This window comes from Corvus hawaiiensis, chromosome 4 (genome assembly GCF_020740725.1).
Source record: "Corvus hawaiiensis isolate bCorHaw1 chromosome 4, bCorHaw1.pri.cur, whole genome shotgun sequence".
Lineage (NCBI taxonomy): Eukaryota > Metazoa > Chordata > Aves > Passeriformes > Corvidae > Corvus > Corvus hawaiiensis.
Window position 1 is genome coordinate 56,463,600 of NC_063216.1, and position 14,571 is coordinate 56,478,170.

General features: G+C 37.8%; 1 long non-coding RNA gene across 3 annotated transcripts in view; it reads right to left on the bottom strand.

Annotated features, from left to right (window-relative positions):
* LOC125325523 overlaps positions 1 to 9,005 on the bottom strand; it is a 115,048-nt gene extending 106,043 nt beyond the window's left edge. For all 3 annotated transcript variants that reach the window (XR_007203364.1, XR_007203365.1, XR_007203366.1), the window contains exon 1: positions 8,566 to 9,005. This is a non-coding gene — a long non-coding RNA (uncharacterized LOC125325523). The remainder of the gene's footprint in view (positions 1 to 8,565) is intronic.
* Positions 9,006 to 14,571: the final 5,566 nt, after the last annotated feature.

Below are 14,571 nucleotides of genomic sequence, written 5' to 3' on the forward strand. Positions count from 1 at the left end.
GTGAAGAGGATGTCACTTTTACTTTGTTTTGGGGCTGTGAAATATGTGTGGCTTTGTCCTGTTTTGCACAAAAGCTGTGCCTTTGGGGATTTGAGGGTTCAGTCTCTCCATGAGACAGGAAAAATGAGGGTCTATCATCTCTCTATGAAACTCTGATTCTATACTGATTTAGATATCAATAATGATAGCTATATAGAAACTCTATTCTACATACTCTTCGAGTCAGTCAAATTATAATTTTGGCTTTATTCTGCAGAAAAGCCTGGGTCAATCTGGTTGTTACTGTTACTACCTGCAGGTAGTAACCCCAATTCTGTCATTAGGGAACTCCTCTGAGATTTCTAAAAGATATAGATTTATGTGGGGTAGTGGCAAATAAATGGGCTTCATCAGAAAGGCTCTGGAAGAACATTCCGACCAAAACTTATCTCAGAGCATATTAATCAAGAAGGAATACATCCAACTTATTTTCTGCTCCTCTCATGTAGTTAGCAGGCCGTGCTCCTTGGAAGTAATTAATGACCCATGCTATCATGGGATTTTAACATGTGCTCTCTCTCTTGGAATTTTGACACCTTGAATAGATTTTGCCAGAGAAAATGACTCACCTTGCTGCAGTTAATAGACCCATGGAAAGTGAGCTCCTGAGCTCAGTTATAAGAGGTTTAAACATTAAAAAAGAGATTGGATGCATTTAACTATCAATTCAGGCTAATATTCATGATAATTTGTTATGATTCAGGGGAAGATATTCCAATATTTGTGAAGTGTATTTTAAATAGAATAGTTGGGTCACTGAACTTTCTGAATTGTTAGAATTTCTTGAGCTCAAAAATCTAGAAGCAATCAGGATAGCAAAGTATCTTGAAAACTCATTGTGAGTCTCTGAAAATTATTTTCTATATCCCAAGGAAAATTTTACCCAGTTTCTTGGAAATTAAATTGTAAAGTTTAAGCCTTTTTCAACTTGTAAAATTCTATATGTAGGATTATTCCATTACAATTTCAAGCTTTTTTCTAAGCCAATCATTAATTCGCACAGCAAAGAATAATTTACATATTTTGCAGATTATGCTTTTTTACCCCAGACAATGGCTTAATATCCAAAGTGGCTTTATGTACTGAAAAGACTGCTAACTGTGACTACTTATTCTGTTTCTATGTGCTGCAGAACATTTCTGCTCATTAAAGTATCATATTATTAAATCACTGTGGTAAAGTCTAAGAAAAGAAAGTTCCATTTAACTTCGAAAACTGTTTCTTAGCTGTGTTCAAACACCCATCACAAAACACTTTGGTTTAATTCTGAGGTTCACATTAAGTGATAACTTTTTTTTTCTCTGACATGATTTATTCTTTTTTATAGAAGGCAGAAGACTATGCACAGAAACTAATATCCCATCCTGCACATTCAGAGCTATCATGCTGAACATAGACCATCTCTGAAGTAAGTAGGAATGTCTAGGAAATAAAACCTTGTAAAAAGGCTGATATTCAAATTAATGATCCATGAAATAATTCTTCCAGAAAACAAAAAAACTCTGAACTTAAGACAAATACAGTTTTCTAGACTCTCATCTTTCCTGTTAATCTAGATTTTTGGTATTTTCACTGAAATCTTGCAGTAAACACACATTGTCTCTCAGCTAGACCGAATCACAGAATAACTTAGATTGGAAAAGATACTTAGAATCATCAAGTCCAACTATAAACCTATGACTGCCAAGCCCACCACTAAACCATGTCTCTAAGTACTACATCTACACATCTTTTAAATACCTCATCCAGGATGATGACCCAACCACTTCCCAGGGCAGCCTCTTCAAATGCTTGAAAACACTTCAGTGAAGAAATATTTCCTAATATCCTATCGAAAGCTCCCCTGCTGCAACTGCAGGTCAATTCTTCCTGTACTGTTGCCTCTTACCTGGGAGAAGAGACCAACCACCACCTGGCTACAGCCTCCTTTCAGGTAGTTGTAGAAAGCAATGAGGTCCCCCCGACCCTCCTTTTCTCCAGGCTAAACACCACCAGCTCCCTCAGCTACTCCTCATCAGACTTGTGGTCCAGATCCTTCACCAGCTTCTTTGCCCATCTCTGGATGTTTTCCAGAACCTCAGTTTCATTCTTGCAGTGAGGCGACAAAACTGAACACAGAATCTGAGGTTTGGCCTCACCAGTGCTGAGTACAGAGGGGTGATCACTTCCCTGGTACTGCTGGTCACAATATTTCTGATCTAACCCAGGATCTCATTGGCATTTTTGGCCACCTGGGCACATGCTGGCTCATATTCAGCCACTGCCAACCAGTTCCCCCAGGTCCTTTTCTGCTGGGCAGTTTTCCAGTCACTCTGCTCCCAGCCTGTAGAGCTTCCTGGGAATGTTGAGACCCAAGTGCAAGACCTCGCACTTGGCCTTGTTGAACTTCATACAGCCTCATACGTCATATTTGGTCCATTGATCTAACCTGTCCAGATCCCTCTGCAGAGCCTTCCTGTTCTCCAGCAGATCAATATTCCCACCCAGCTTGATATTGAAGGTGCACTCAACCCCTTGTACAGATCATTGGTAAAGGTAGTAAACAGGATTGGATGAAATACTTATCTCTGAGGAACACCTCCTGTGGCTGGCTGCCAGCTGAATATAACTCCATTCACAACAAATCTCTGGACCTGGCCACCCAGCAGGATTTTTATTCAATGAAGTGCATGTGTTAAGGAAACTTCCCTGTCCCACCATTTCCTCTGGTAGTCACACTTGAACTGCCTGAGCTAGGACTGAGGCCTGTTTGCAGATACATGCCCTGTTTGTAGCTACATCTCATGCAGTCAGACCAGATTCTTTTACTGGTTTGAGCCCAGGTTTCCCATAGCAGAGTCCTAGACATCTCTTTCCTTAAAATAATTAAATCTTGATGCAATAACTAAATAACAAAATAACAGCTTAAGCTGGGTGCTTCTGGGAGGGACCACCTGGGCTTGTATACTGTTAAAGTCTAGGTGCAGAAAGTCTGCAGTCCTGGCTCCTGCCCCCTGGCCAGTGCCACAGGTCCCTGTGCCCTTTGCACAAAAAGGTTGGTGGCTCACGGCCTGGGGCTCAGTCTTGGACTCAGGCTCCTGCCCACCTAAGCTCAACTTTCAGCTTGCATGGCAACTTGCAAACTGAACTACCTGCACTAAATGTATTCCTCAATGTGCCCATCCAAGCCATGAGCAGCCAGTTTCTCCAGGAGAATGCTGTAGAAACCAGTGCCAAAGGTGTTACTAAAGTCCAGGTAGACTTTACATCCACAGCCTTTCTTTCATTCACTATGCAGGTTACCTTGTCATAGAAGGAGATCAGGTCAGTAAAGGCAGACCTGCCTTTCCTAAACTTGTGTTGCGTGTGCCTGATGGCCTGGTTGCTCCGCATGTGTGGTATCATGGCACTAAAGATGATCTGCTCCATGACCTCCCCTGGTCCTGAGGTCAGGCTGAAAGTCCTGCAGTTCCCCAGATCGTCCTTCCCACCCTTCTTTAGGTGTGTGTTACATCTGCTAATTTCCAGTCAATTAGGACCTCTGGTAAATGACTGAAAGAGTCTCAGTGAGCTCTTCTGACTGCCCTTTCAGGGCCCTTGGGTGCATCCCATCTGACCTGAGACTCCTGTGTATATAAGCAGTGTAGCAGGTCTCTAACCATTTCCCCTTGGATTATGGGGTATTATGGATCATTCTGCTCCCTGTCCCTGTCCCCCAGCTCAGGGAGCTGGGTACCCTGAGAACAACTGGTCTGGTTATTAAAAACCGAGGCAAAAAAAGTCATTAAGTACCTCTGCTTTTTCTTCCTTCTGTGTGACTATGTTTTCCCCTTCATCCAATAAATGGTGAAGATTCTCGTCAGTGCTACTTTTGCTACTAATGTATTTATATGAACATTTTTTATTTTCTTTAACTGCAGTAGCCAGATTAAGTTCTAGTTGGGCTTTGGCCCTTTTATTTTTTTTTTTTTTATACACATGACTAGTGGGGTTTTATGTTTATCATAGAAGAAAATACACTATTGATCAACAGATTCATTAAAATTTATGATCAATTTATTTGTTAAACTTATTATAGTTATTCTGTTTTTAATGCCAGTATCTTCAAGATTTCAGAAACTGCTTGAGCTATCCACTAACTTCCCATTATTTCCTCAAGTATGCAAAGTCCTATCTTACAGAAACTGATCATCATAATCTCTAAAACACTGATAGGTAAGTCAGAGACTGCCATCATCAGACATGAACTTCCATAGATTTTACAGGGCAAAACAAGGTAGCCAGAATGTAAAATACCTATTAGAATTTACCATTTTCAGTATAAGCAGTCCAAAGGACATAGAAGAGCAAATGAATGCAGATGTATGGAAAAAAAAACAAAAGGGAAATTCAAGACTTGTCCTAAGAAACAAGGCATATTATGAAGTTGGCAGGATTTCCAAAATTTGAGCAGCTGGGTATCAAATAGGAGATGATACGGAGATATTTAGAAGGAGACAGCTGAATATAGGAGGAATGAGGCACTTTTGGAGAGAATTTCTCAAGGGAATAGGAAATCAGTAGAACTGCTTGTGAAGTTAACACATTCATGAGCATGAAAAAAGAGCAGATGTAGGTTCTCTGTGACATTCACAAAGGTGAAACTTTTTCAGAAGTATAAATGGGCTTTTGCTGCAGCGGAATTTCATCAGATTCTGAGTATGTCATTGCTCTGAGTTGCCTTTGAAACACTGTCCATATTTTTATACAATTTTATACATTTTCCTACAACATAGTATAGAATTTATATTTATATTTGATCATTCTCTTTACATAGCTGTATAGCATTTTAACTGTAATAAATGATTACTTTTTATTTTAATTCTAATGACATTGAGGAAACAAACTGGAAATCGAAAGTGGAAGCAATTTTGGAATTAGGAGTTTACTAAAGACAGTTGCACAGTGAAAACAAAACATAAATCATACTATATACCCATGGTATGCACATTCTAGTAGAAGTATCCTGCAGTCCTAAAAGAGCAAACATATATAAATATGAGTAAAATAAATGGGAATGATGAATCCCACACAATAGCTGTTTAGGAGTAAAATTTCCAAGCCATGAACAAGAAGAAAGATCAAAGTCATTGCCATTAAAATAAATAAATATATAACAAACTAATATCTAAATATCACCCATGCTGTTATGAAATTGTATCTCTGAGGCACTATAATAATTAGAATACAAATAATATTTATTGCCACCATAAACACAAGAAATACTAGAAAATGTGGTGAAATGGATGTTTTATTATGTATGTTTATTATATTTTATAAACTGTGAATATTTGTTCTTTAACTTCTGATTTTGTCTTTCTATTTTAACACCTTTACACATTGAATTTTATAGTTCTTCTTTATTTACTTGCCTCTCACTTTTCTTTTGGGCACATATTTATCAGTGGTTACATTTTGTGTATTTTAACAGGCAAAGTAGAGGAATGTATATCAAAAATATGGATGTCCAGACCAAAACTTCTGTTTAAGAATTAACATCTGTTTTTGTTTTATACTTATGGGGTTCTAAGTTTTGACCAGGTTTGGAAACATACTTATTGAAATACTTCATTTGTCAAATTAGAATCTCCTCGGAAGATCTTAAACTTTTACAGGAAAATGGAGATTTCCAGCTCCATGTTTCTGGTCCAGGGAACCCAGCAGCATTTTGTCGGCTCTTGGCTCCAGGGTTCTTGGTGTTCTGGTGCTCCCTCACCAGCCCAGAATGTCTTTGACTTAGAGCCTGAACTCATCCTGCCCTGCCCAGGACTGGTGCCCTGATAAGCAGATCTAGGCTGTATCTGCAGGTTTTCAGATGTGTGGACCTACCAGTGTTGATACCGCACACTAAGCTGGCCAGAAAGAAAATGTTTGTGTTAGCAGAACAGGCAGTTCTGCTTTAAGGTAATCCAGATATTTTCCAGACTGAGGTGGACTGCATGCACAGCACTGCAGTATGCCAAATCAATACTTGTTTTGCATCCTACTCCATTGAAGAGAGTAGGTCTGCATTATGCCTCTAATCTAATTTCATGGGTGCTTGAAAATGTAGAAAGTCACTTGCAAGAACAACACAACTTTTCCAAATGCACAATCATTACAATACTGTTACCAAGCCAATGCTGGGCTGGAGAAAACTCTCTGACACTCTGGTTGAAATTTAGTGAAATCACTGAAGAACACTGGGAAGGGCCTCTTTTTCTGAAACCATTTATTTATAATTAGTGTAATGCTAAATTACATTGCCAAAGCAGAACTGTGTGGTACAACTGGCTAATGCAACAAAAAGTCCTATGGCTTTCACCCCACAAAGGGTCTTTCTCACTGTGCCTTCTAACGCAGATTAAGTACTTACACCAAGGGTTTCAATAACAGATTTGGGAACTGCCAAGAAAAGGAGCTATGTATGCAACGCTGGTTTAATTTACACCCCACACTCCCTATATGTTTTGTGAAGTGAATTCTATTAATCTGTTGGTGATAAGAGATGTGGGAGACAAAAATCCAGTCTGCTTGGATGTCTATGGGTGATGGTTATACTTTATATACTTTATTTTTTCACACATTATTTAACTAAGACACATGGACAAATTAGATCGGAGCAAGTGTGGAAGATCAGTGCTGGTAGAGCACCAAATATTATGAGATATATAGCTTAAAATAAGATCTGTTTATGATTATTGCACATAATTAACCTGTAATGAAACTCACATATTAGTTCTCTCCTACTACTGTGGGGATTATCCTGCCTTGAACTGCTGCAAACCACCATTTCACATGAAATATTAAATCTGCTATTTTTGTTGAGATAAGTTTGCCAAGTGCTATTATAGATACTAGCAGATGTACTTTTAACTTGAGCCAGTATCTCAGAAAGTTTAAAATACCTAAATTGGGAGTGTTCTCAATTATAGACCTTTCCTATAAACCAGGAGACAATGTCAGGCTGATATTCATAGATATATGATCATTTCCCTCTGGAAATCTGAGTCAGATTCCTAAGTTGTGTTGATTTAAGCAGAACTTCAGTGATATATGCCAGTTGCTGATCTGGGCCAGTAAGTTTAAATAGTATTCTGTGTCCTCTAGAACTTGCTATTCAAGATTTTGTTTCAGCTTAGTGTACGACCAGTATAGCCTTATGAGCATGAAATTAGATAATGCTGACAGTTGATGAGTAGGGGAGATAAAATGAAAAGTATGATCAAGGCATTTTACTTTCGCTTTCAGAGCTTTGTTTCCCCTCAGACCAGTGTGGAGTACAGTCACTTCCACCTTTGACATTTTTGTATGTAAAAGACATACATCCCTGTACTGATCTGCTCATTTCTTTTGAACCTTTTTTTTTTTTTTTAAACCTTATTCTGGTCAATTAGTTCTGAAATTATTTATCAGAATGCTGTTAAGTAGTCCCTAAATTCTTTACAGTATTCGAGGGTTTTTTTATCCATTCACTTACTGAAAAAAATTCTAATTGCTTTTCTTATGTGTTGTTATGCTTCTAATTATTTCATTTGGGAATTATTTAGTCCTTTTTGAATATATAAATCAAAAACTATTGGCAGACAAAACACAATAAGAATTAGTTCATCATTAGGAAAGCAACTGAAATAGAAAACCTGCGCTGTGATTAGGCATTTTCAGTAAAAAGGAGTTCTACCTGATAAGAGGTAAGGTAGAAGCTACATTATAATTAAGAGATTTAGTTCTTACGACCAAAATTTTCTGGCCAAAATTCTCACTAATTACTGTAATAGAAGATCATTCCCAACATTGTCTCGCACTGCTTTATAATGTGACAAACACAGCATACTCTGGCTACCGAATCATATTTGTCTTCATGCCTGTTTTGCTCAGTCACAAGAGAATACTTACACATATTGTCTATACCCCCTAGCTATTTGATTCAACTTATTATTTTGAGCCAAGATACTCTTTTTACCTACATTTCCTGTACTTTACATATCTGGTTTGTGTTATAATGCACAAAGATCACCATCAGCACCTTCCATTTTTTTATGTTTAATATTACCAGGGAGTTTTTTGCCTTTTTCTTTTTTATATCCTTCTGCCTTGCCTTTGTTCTTTACAAAATACTCCCAGTGCATTTTAAGGTTGTATTTATCAGGTTTCATTTGGGCATTCAAACATTTAATACTGTGAGGTATTCTGTTATTGCAGTATCAAGCCCTTCTGATGAGCATGATGAATAACAACAGGTTGGCTTTTTTAAGGTTAATGACTTCATGATTTACAAGTGAAGATATATGAGCCAAAATTGTTGCATTAATTGTTCCATTAAACAATGCGAACTTTGAATATACTGTTTGGGAATGCCCTGGGGAAGTGTCATCATCATGTTGTATTAATTGTGACGTGGCATCTATTTCAGATCTGCCAACAGCTAAGAAAAAAGTACTGCAGCTTATAGCTGCCCAATAACTTAAAGGTTAGTCTCTCCTTAAAGGTTAGTCAGATATTAATGGCCAACAACAAACTGAAAATTACCTCAGACAAAAGCCAGAACACGTCAACAGCAACATAGACTGTTGGACTTCCTGCGGTTTTAAGTGATGTTAAAGCCTGGGGTAATTGGGTTTTGGAGGCAGTTGCATGTATGTAAGCTATAGTAACACCAGTGATGGACTGCTGCCACCTTGTCCTTCTCTTCATTTTGGTCTAGTCAGAACTGCTCCATACAAGAAGCCTCAGCTGAGATCTGTTGGGTTGCAAAAAGATAAAAGAAGAATCAACAAAGATCATCTGCATTTTATGGGATCAGAAATGTTTTTGAAGCAGAACAAATTCCCAATTGGTATAGCTAATTAAAGGAATGTCTTACTTCTGGAATTAATTCCGAGACAACAGAATGGGCACCAGGAAGCTCTTTTTGGTATGAAGAACATCCATTTTTACATTTGTTGATGGCACCTTAGAATTTAGCAATCTCACATCAATAATTACAAAGGGATGATAATATTAAGTCATTATTTTACTTATTTAAATAACAAGGTTTTTTTCCAGTATTGTTGTTTTAATAACAAAATAATAGAGTGAAGCCAGCTGATGAATGCTCTCATCTGAATTTTTGATTCACCAGGGATATGCCAAACTTCTATGTTTCAGAAGGAAGATTTTATGGTAATATTTTTAATTTCAAGGGAAAAGATCAGTACAATTCAGAGGAGGTCTGAAATGGCAAATGATCTCTGAATACTCCTAACTCAGAAATACAAGTTTTTTCTTTAACAAGAGCAGAGTAGCTCAATCCAGCCTTGTTAGCTTTAAGCAGGCTTGTGTTCAGAGACCTCAGTAAAGCTCCACCTTTTTCCATTCTGTTTGAGTAGATAATATCTTCCTCTGTTTTAGCTTCCTTTCCTTTTTGTATGTGGCTATAGAATGACAAATGATTCTGCTGCCTGTTTACAGGACAACTAGGTATAAGATTACTTGCAACAAGTAAAGTTAAGCAAGCAAATTAGTCTAGTTTATTAATAAACCATTTACTTCACTAAGTGATGAGTGGCATCAGTGTTTGGGGGGAATGGAAGACACAGGGTACAGACAGAAAGTACAGTATCATTTAGCATCAGTTCTAACTGCAGTTCTTTTTTCCTTTTCTCATTTTTGCCTTTGCTTTCACCAGTGAAAACTGCTTCTGCTTTGTTCCCTCTGTCTTTCCACCTTCTCTGTATTTTGGATGCTTTGTGTAAGAACAGCAGCAAACCAAGCTGGAAGATGTTGCTGCTGCTGCTAGGGAGAAAGGAGATTATTAGATTCTATTTAGTACCAACTAAATGGGTGCAGCTTTCACACAGGGCTTCATGAGAGTGGGAACTAACAAAAATTTCACTGGAAGACATTACCTTAAATTGTTTACCTGGACCTTGGGGTGGGGAAGGTGGGCTGGAGGAAGGGAGAAATTGCAGGAAAAGCATGGCTAACCTTGGCTTTTTCAAAAAATGTGCTGAAACATTTGTAAAATATAGTGTAGGCTTTTATAGTTTTCACCCAGAGTAAAGAATGATTTGTACTGGAAGTGTAAGAATAAATTCAGAAAATGGCAGTGAGAATTAATGGGTAAGTTTCTCTACCTGTGGCTTCCTTATTCTGTTACAGTTTGGGCCTTAGTTTTGAGGATGACATTGCATCATGAAAGTGGTATCTCTCTTTGATGAGCCCTTCATTAACTTGGACTTATATGTAAATTGTCCCCATGGTTTACATGGGGCAGTTTATATTCAAGTAAACTGAGACTCGGCTGAGCCTCAGCTTATTCACTGATGAGGACTGAAATGTGAAGCTCAGGCTTGTTATTATCCCACTTCTGACACCAAAATAATGTTATGATACACTGAAATAATGTTAGGATCCACTTGTTAAGAGATGCCTCTGCCTGAATTAAGATGCAAATGAGACCATATGCTGAAGTCAATAGAACAGATTTCATTTAACAGCAAATGTGAGGTAGAGAGAGACAGACAGAAATAGGAAAGGGGTAGGGGGTGGGGTGAGGAAGAGAGAGAGGAGATGGGGGGGAGAGATTAAGCAAAGGATATCCCACGTGGGTCCCTGCAGTGTCCTGCTGGCCCTTGTCTTCTTGTTGGTGGGGATCCCAAAGTGTTCTTCTGGCAGTACCGCTTTTATACTATCCAAATCCATGAGGCAAAGGCACCAATCCCTTAACTTTGAATGGCATGAGTATAAGCAGTTTCTTCCTTTACTCACAGCTTCCCGAAGTGGGAATTTTTGTCCAGACAGACTACCCAGATCTGCCTCACCAGGCCTGGCATTTTCTTGTTGTTGTCTGCACTTTTCCCACAGTTTGCACAGTGGAATCCTGTCCAGTGTGCTCATTCCAAACTTTTCACCTCCATGTAGGCCTGAAATTTACACCTTCCTGTTTGCCATCTGTGCCTGTTGTGGTACCTTATTTTATGAGAACATCCCCCTTTGTGTCAGGGTTTTGAGACAATTAACTGCATTCTTGAATCCTCACAGAGCCATAAATACCATAATGGTACAGACAAAATTGCAGGTGAACACTTGACTGCTAACACACATTTAACATTAATTAATGCCATATTTGTGACTTCTTAATTCTTCTAATCAGTTTTCTAACAGGATAGCAGCTTCTTAGGTGCTCAGCTAAGTCCTTAATGATGACTTTATGCAGTAATGATATTCAGTAGTGTCTTTAGATTGTTTATAGCCCTTAGTGACTGGAAATTGATTATTTTACCTTTTATTGAGCCCTTTTTTAATTTCCTTGCTGAGAATTAGGGACTCATGCAATGGCTTCAGTCCCTAGTTTTACTATATAATTTCCTTCTTATTTCAGAATGCAAATTTGAGAAAAGTATATCTAGAGAAAAGACTAAATATTCAGATTCAATGCATTTAGGATATAGGCAATGGAATTATATGGTTCAATGTCTTGGAATACCCAGATATACCCTATTTTAGTGCAATGGCAAATTTACAATGGAACTCTCTTCTAGCTTATTAGGGATTACCTCTGAGCTATTAGGGATTACATCTGAGAAGCCAAACAGCAGGTAAAACAATGTCTCTTCTTTGTGATATGTATTATTTGGATTTCAGTATCAAAAATTGAAAATCTAGTGAAAAGTTACTAGGAAGGATTGCCTCCTGTCAGGAACATATGTTAATTTTACACTAATTTATATCTTTTGTAAATGTGACAGCAGAAGCATATGTGGAAATGTTTGCATGTGGAGGGGAGCAAAATATGTTTTGCTGAAAATAAGATTTTAGCGATTGTCACAGTGTATCTGCTGGTTAACAGTGTTGTGCAAATGATTTGCTGAAAATTGCAGACTGAACACAAGTCCTTTGATACTCTAGCAGAAAAGACAAAAGAGATGCAAAGTGAATATCTGGGTTTTGTTTTACTATGATAACACCTAGCTCCGTCTGCAGTCTCCAGCTCTAGCATTACTGCAGACTGGCAATCTAAAAATTATTAATACATGGGAACTCTCACTGCTCCCTCCCTCTTCATTGATTATAACAAAATAAACCTGTCATTTTTTCACACTCAACATCTGCTGAGGAAAACACTATTTGAAAATAAGGTGCAAAATTCTGATGTAGAAAAGGGCTGTTTTATAGGAAGATAGTACAGATGGTGATGCTTTACTAATAAAAATGGATTGCTTCTTTCTATTTTCTGAAAGGCATCATAAGCTTTTACACCTTTTCATGGGAAAAATGTTCATCAGAACCAGGAAGCAGACTGCTAAACTAAGGGATGATAACAGTTGCATGCAGCAGATAGGATACCTGTCAGGAAATAAAAAAAAGAGGAAAAAAGATATTGAAATATTAAGAATTCTAGCAATGCAGTAAAAAGAATAGTTTTATATTAGAAATGAAAGTTGCGATGAATGTGAATGTATCTATAAATACATACAGTAAAGGATGGGAAAAGGTTGAAAATTGCAGAAGGTTAAATTAAAGAAAATGTCTAGATGGGGGAAAAGCATTCTCCATCACTTCCTGATCAGTTAGCTTTCAAAGTCTGAAGAGCTTGGTTATAATTTTCACATTAAGCTAAATAATAAAATATTTTTCCAAAACTTCTAGCTTTCCTGCTTTGATTTTTTAGAACTGGTATAAAACTGACAGGAGAAGAATCTCCTTTTAGCAATTTAGACAGACAACTTAGTACAAAAATATTACACTTTCAATATTTTAAAAAAAAATTTCACCATTTATTGATCCAAACAGAAAATAATATTTCAGGTTAAAACCTAAGTTGCTGGGAATGTTAGAGGATCAGGGATATGGATCATTGATAGAATTATGGGATCAATAAAAGAACTGTAGCAAGAGCCTGCAAGCAAAAGGCCTGTGTGAGAAAAACTCTCCATGAGAAAATCCCTGTGTAAAAACAGGGCTGGGAACAAGAAGGGAGTTTGAGAAGGTACAGCTGTGGAGATAAGACCTGGAGGGAGGAGGGTGAACTCTGAATTCTTTTAATCATAACGTAACTGTAGAAGCTTGCCAATGTAAGTCCAATTATGTAGAAGTAGAAATGCACTTTGATAAGTTTTAAGCCACTTAAGAGTTAACAAGCTGGTATACTATATAAGTGCCTCTGGATTGCTAATAAATGGAGCTTGCTTTTATCAACCACATTGGTTTTGGACTGCAATTTCTCCCCCCGCTGGAGTCCACGGACTTTTTTCAATTCCAACACTAAGTCAATTAAAATGTTTGAAACTACAAAGAAGTATCACTCAGATTCATTCAGAAGATTTCATGTTTTGCAACTCCTTTTGTCAATATCTTTTGGAAACCACAGCAGGACAGCCTGGCTCTGACATCATCTCTTGCTACTGAGTGCTCATATGAAAACAATAGTTACATGTGCCTCTAAACTGCTGTATAAAACCAGGGGGGAAAGAGGGGGGGGTGGAAATGGTATCTTCTGTTGCCATTCACTTCCTTATATCTCAATTTTCTCAGTTCAGTATTTTAACATATATCGTACTTATGAAGACCTCAGATCTTTTAAACACTTTAAAACATTAAGATAAAGTCTGCATATTGACAGGTGTCTCTGTGAAATCATTTTAGTCTTTTTCTCCTCTGCACAGGTAAGCCACGCTTCCTGGTGAAAATCCCAAAGGCAACTCAGCAGAAGTGACGGTGTCTGGCAAGAGCAGTGTTTTCTCAGCGTGGTTCATCACTGTTTCAGTTTTAAAAAGTTATTTGAATTTTTCTGGACCAGAAAAGATCCAGCAAATATGTGTTCAAATGCAAATTTCCAAGTTTTCTTATCACACTATGTAAGTATATTAGGAGGTTGGTGTGCAGCCACCATTGGTTTTCTGTCAGAAAAGAAAAGGCATACCTGGTCAAGATGCAGACTGCAATTTGCATTTGTAATTTTGATTTTGAGTGCTTATTTACAGCACAGATTTTCAATTAGCTTGAGGGCCTGTGTGAGTGCATGAAAGAGGCTGACTGTGAACATGTAGATTTAAACATCGAAAGATATGACAGTTACATTTAAAAGGAAGTAGCAGAACAAGCAGACTGCCTTAACAGATAAGAGACAAGCAAGACAGACTTACTAAGGTTGTGTTTCACAAGACTAAAGCACTTCTGCAAATGCAGCACACAGACTGTTCTTCTCCTGACCTAAAATGGGTTGCTGCCCCTTTCTATCAAAATGCCATTCATGCTGGGGAAAAAGCATGGGCATCTGACACCTCGCTTCTGCTATTACCTGACAGCGCAAGGCACATTAGATGAAGCTCTAAAGAACTAGAGTGCACTCTTAGACTGAATAATGTTAATGACATTGTCTTTAATGGTGTAAAGCTTCCACCAGTAAAAGTTTGTGAAGACACTAATATCCTGTTATGTACTTTGATCATTTGCGGGGGTAGAAGCAGGGAAAAACAGGGATGTTCTCTAAAATGTTATACTGAAACCTTTTTCAGAATGTTATCAGGACCAGTAAATATTTAACAGAAAAGC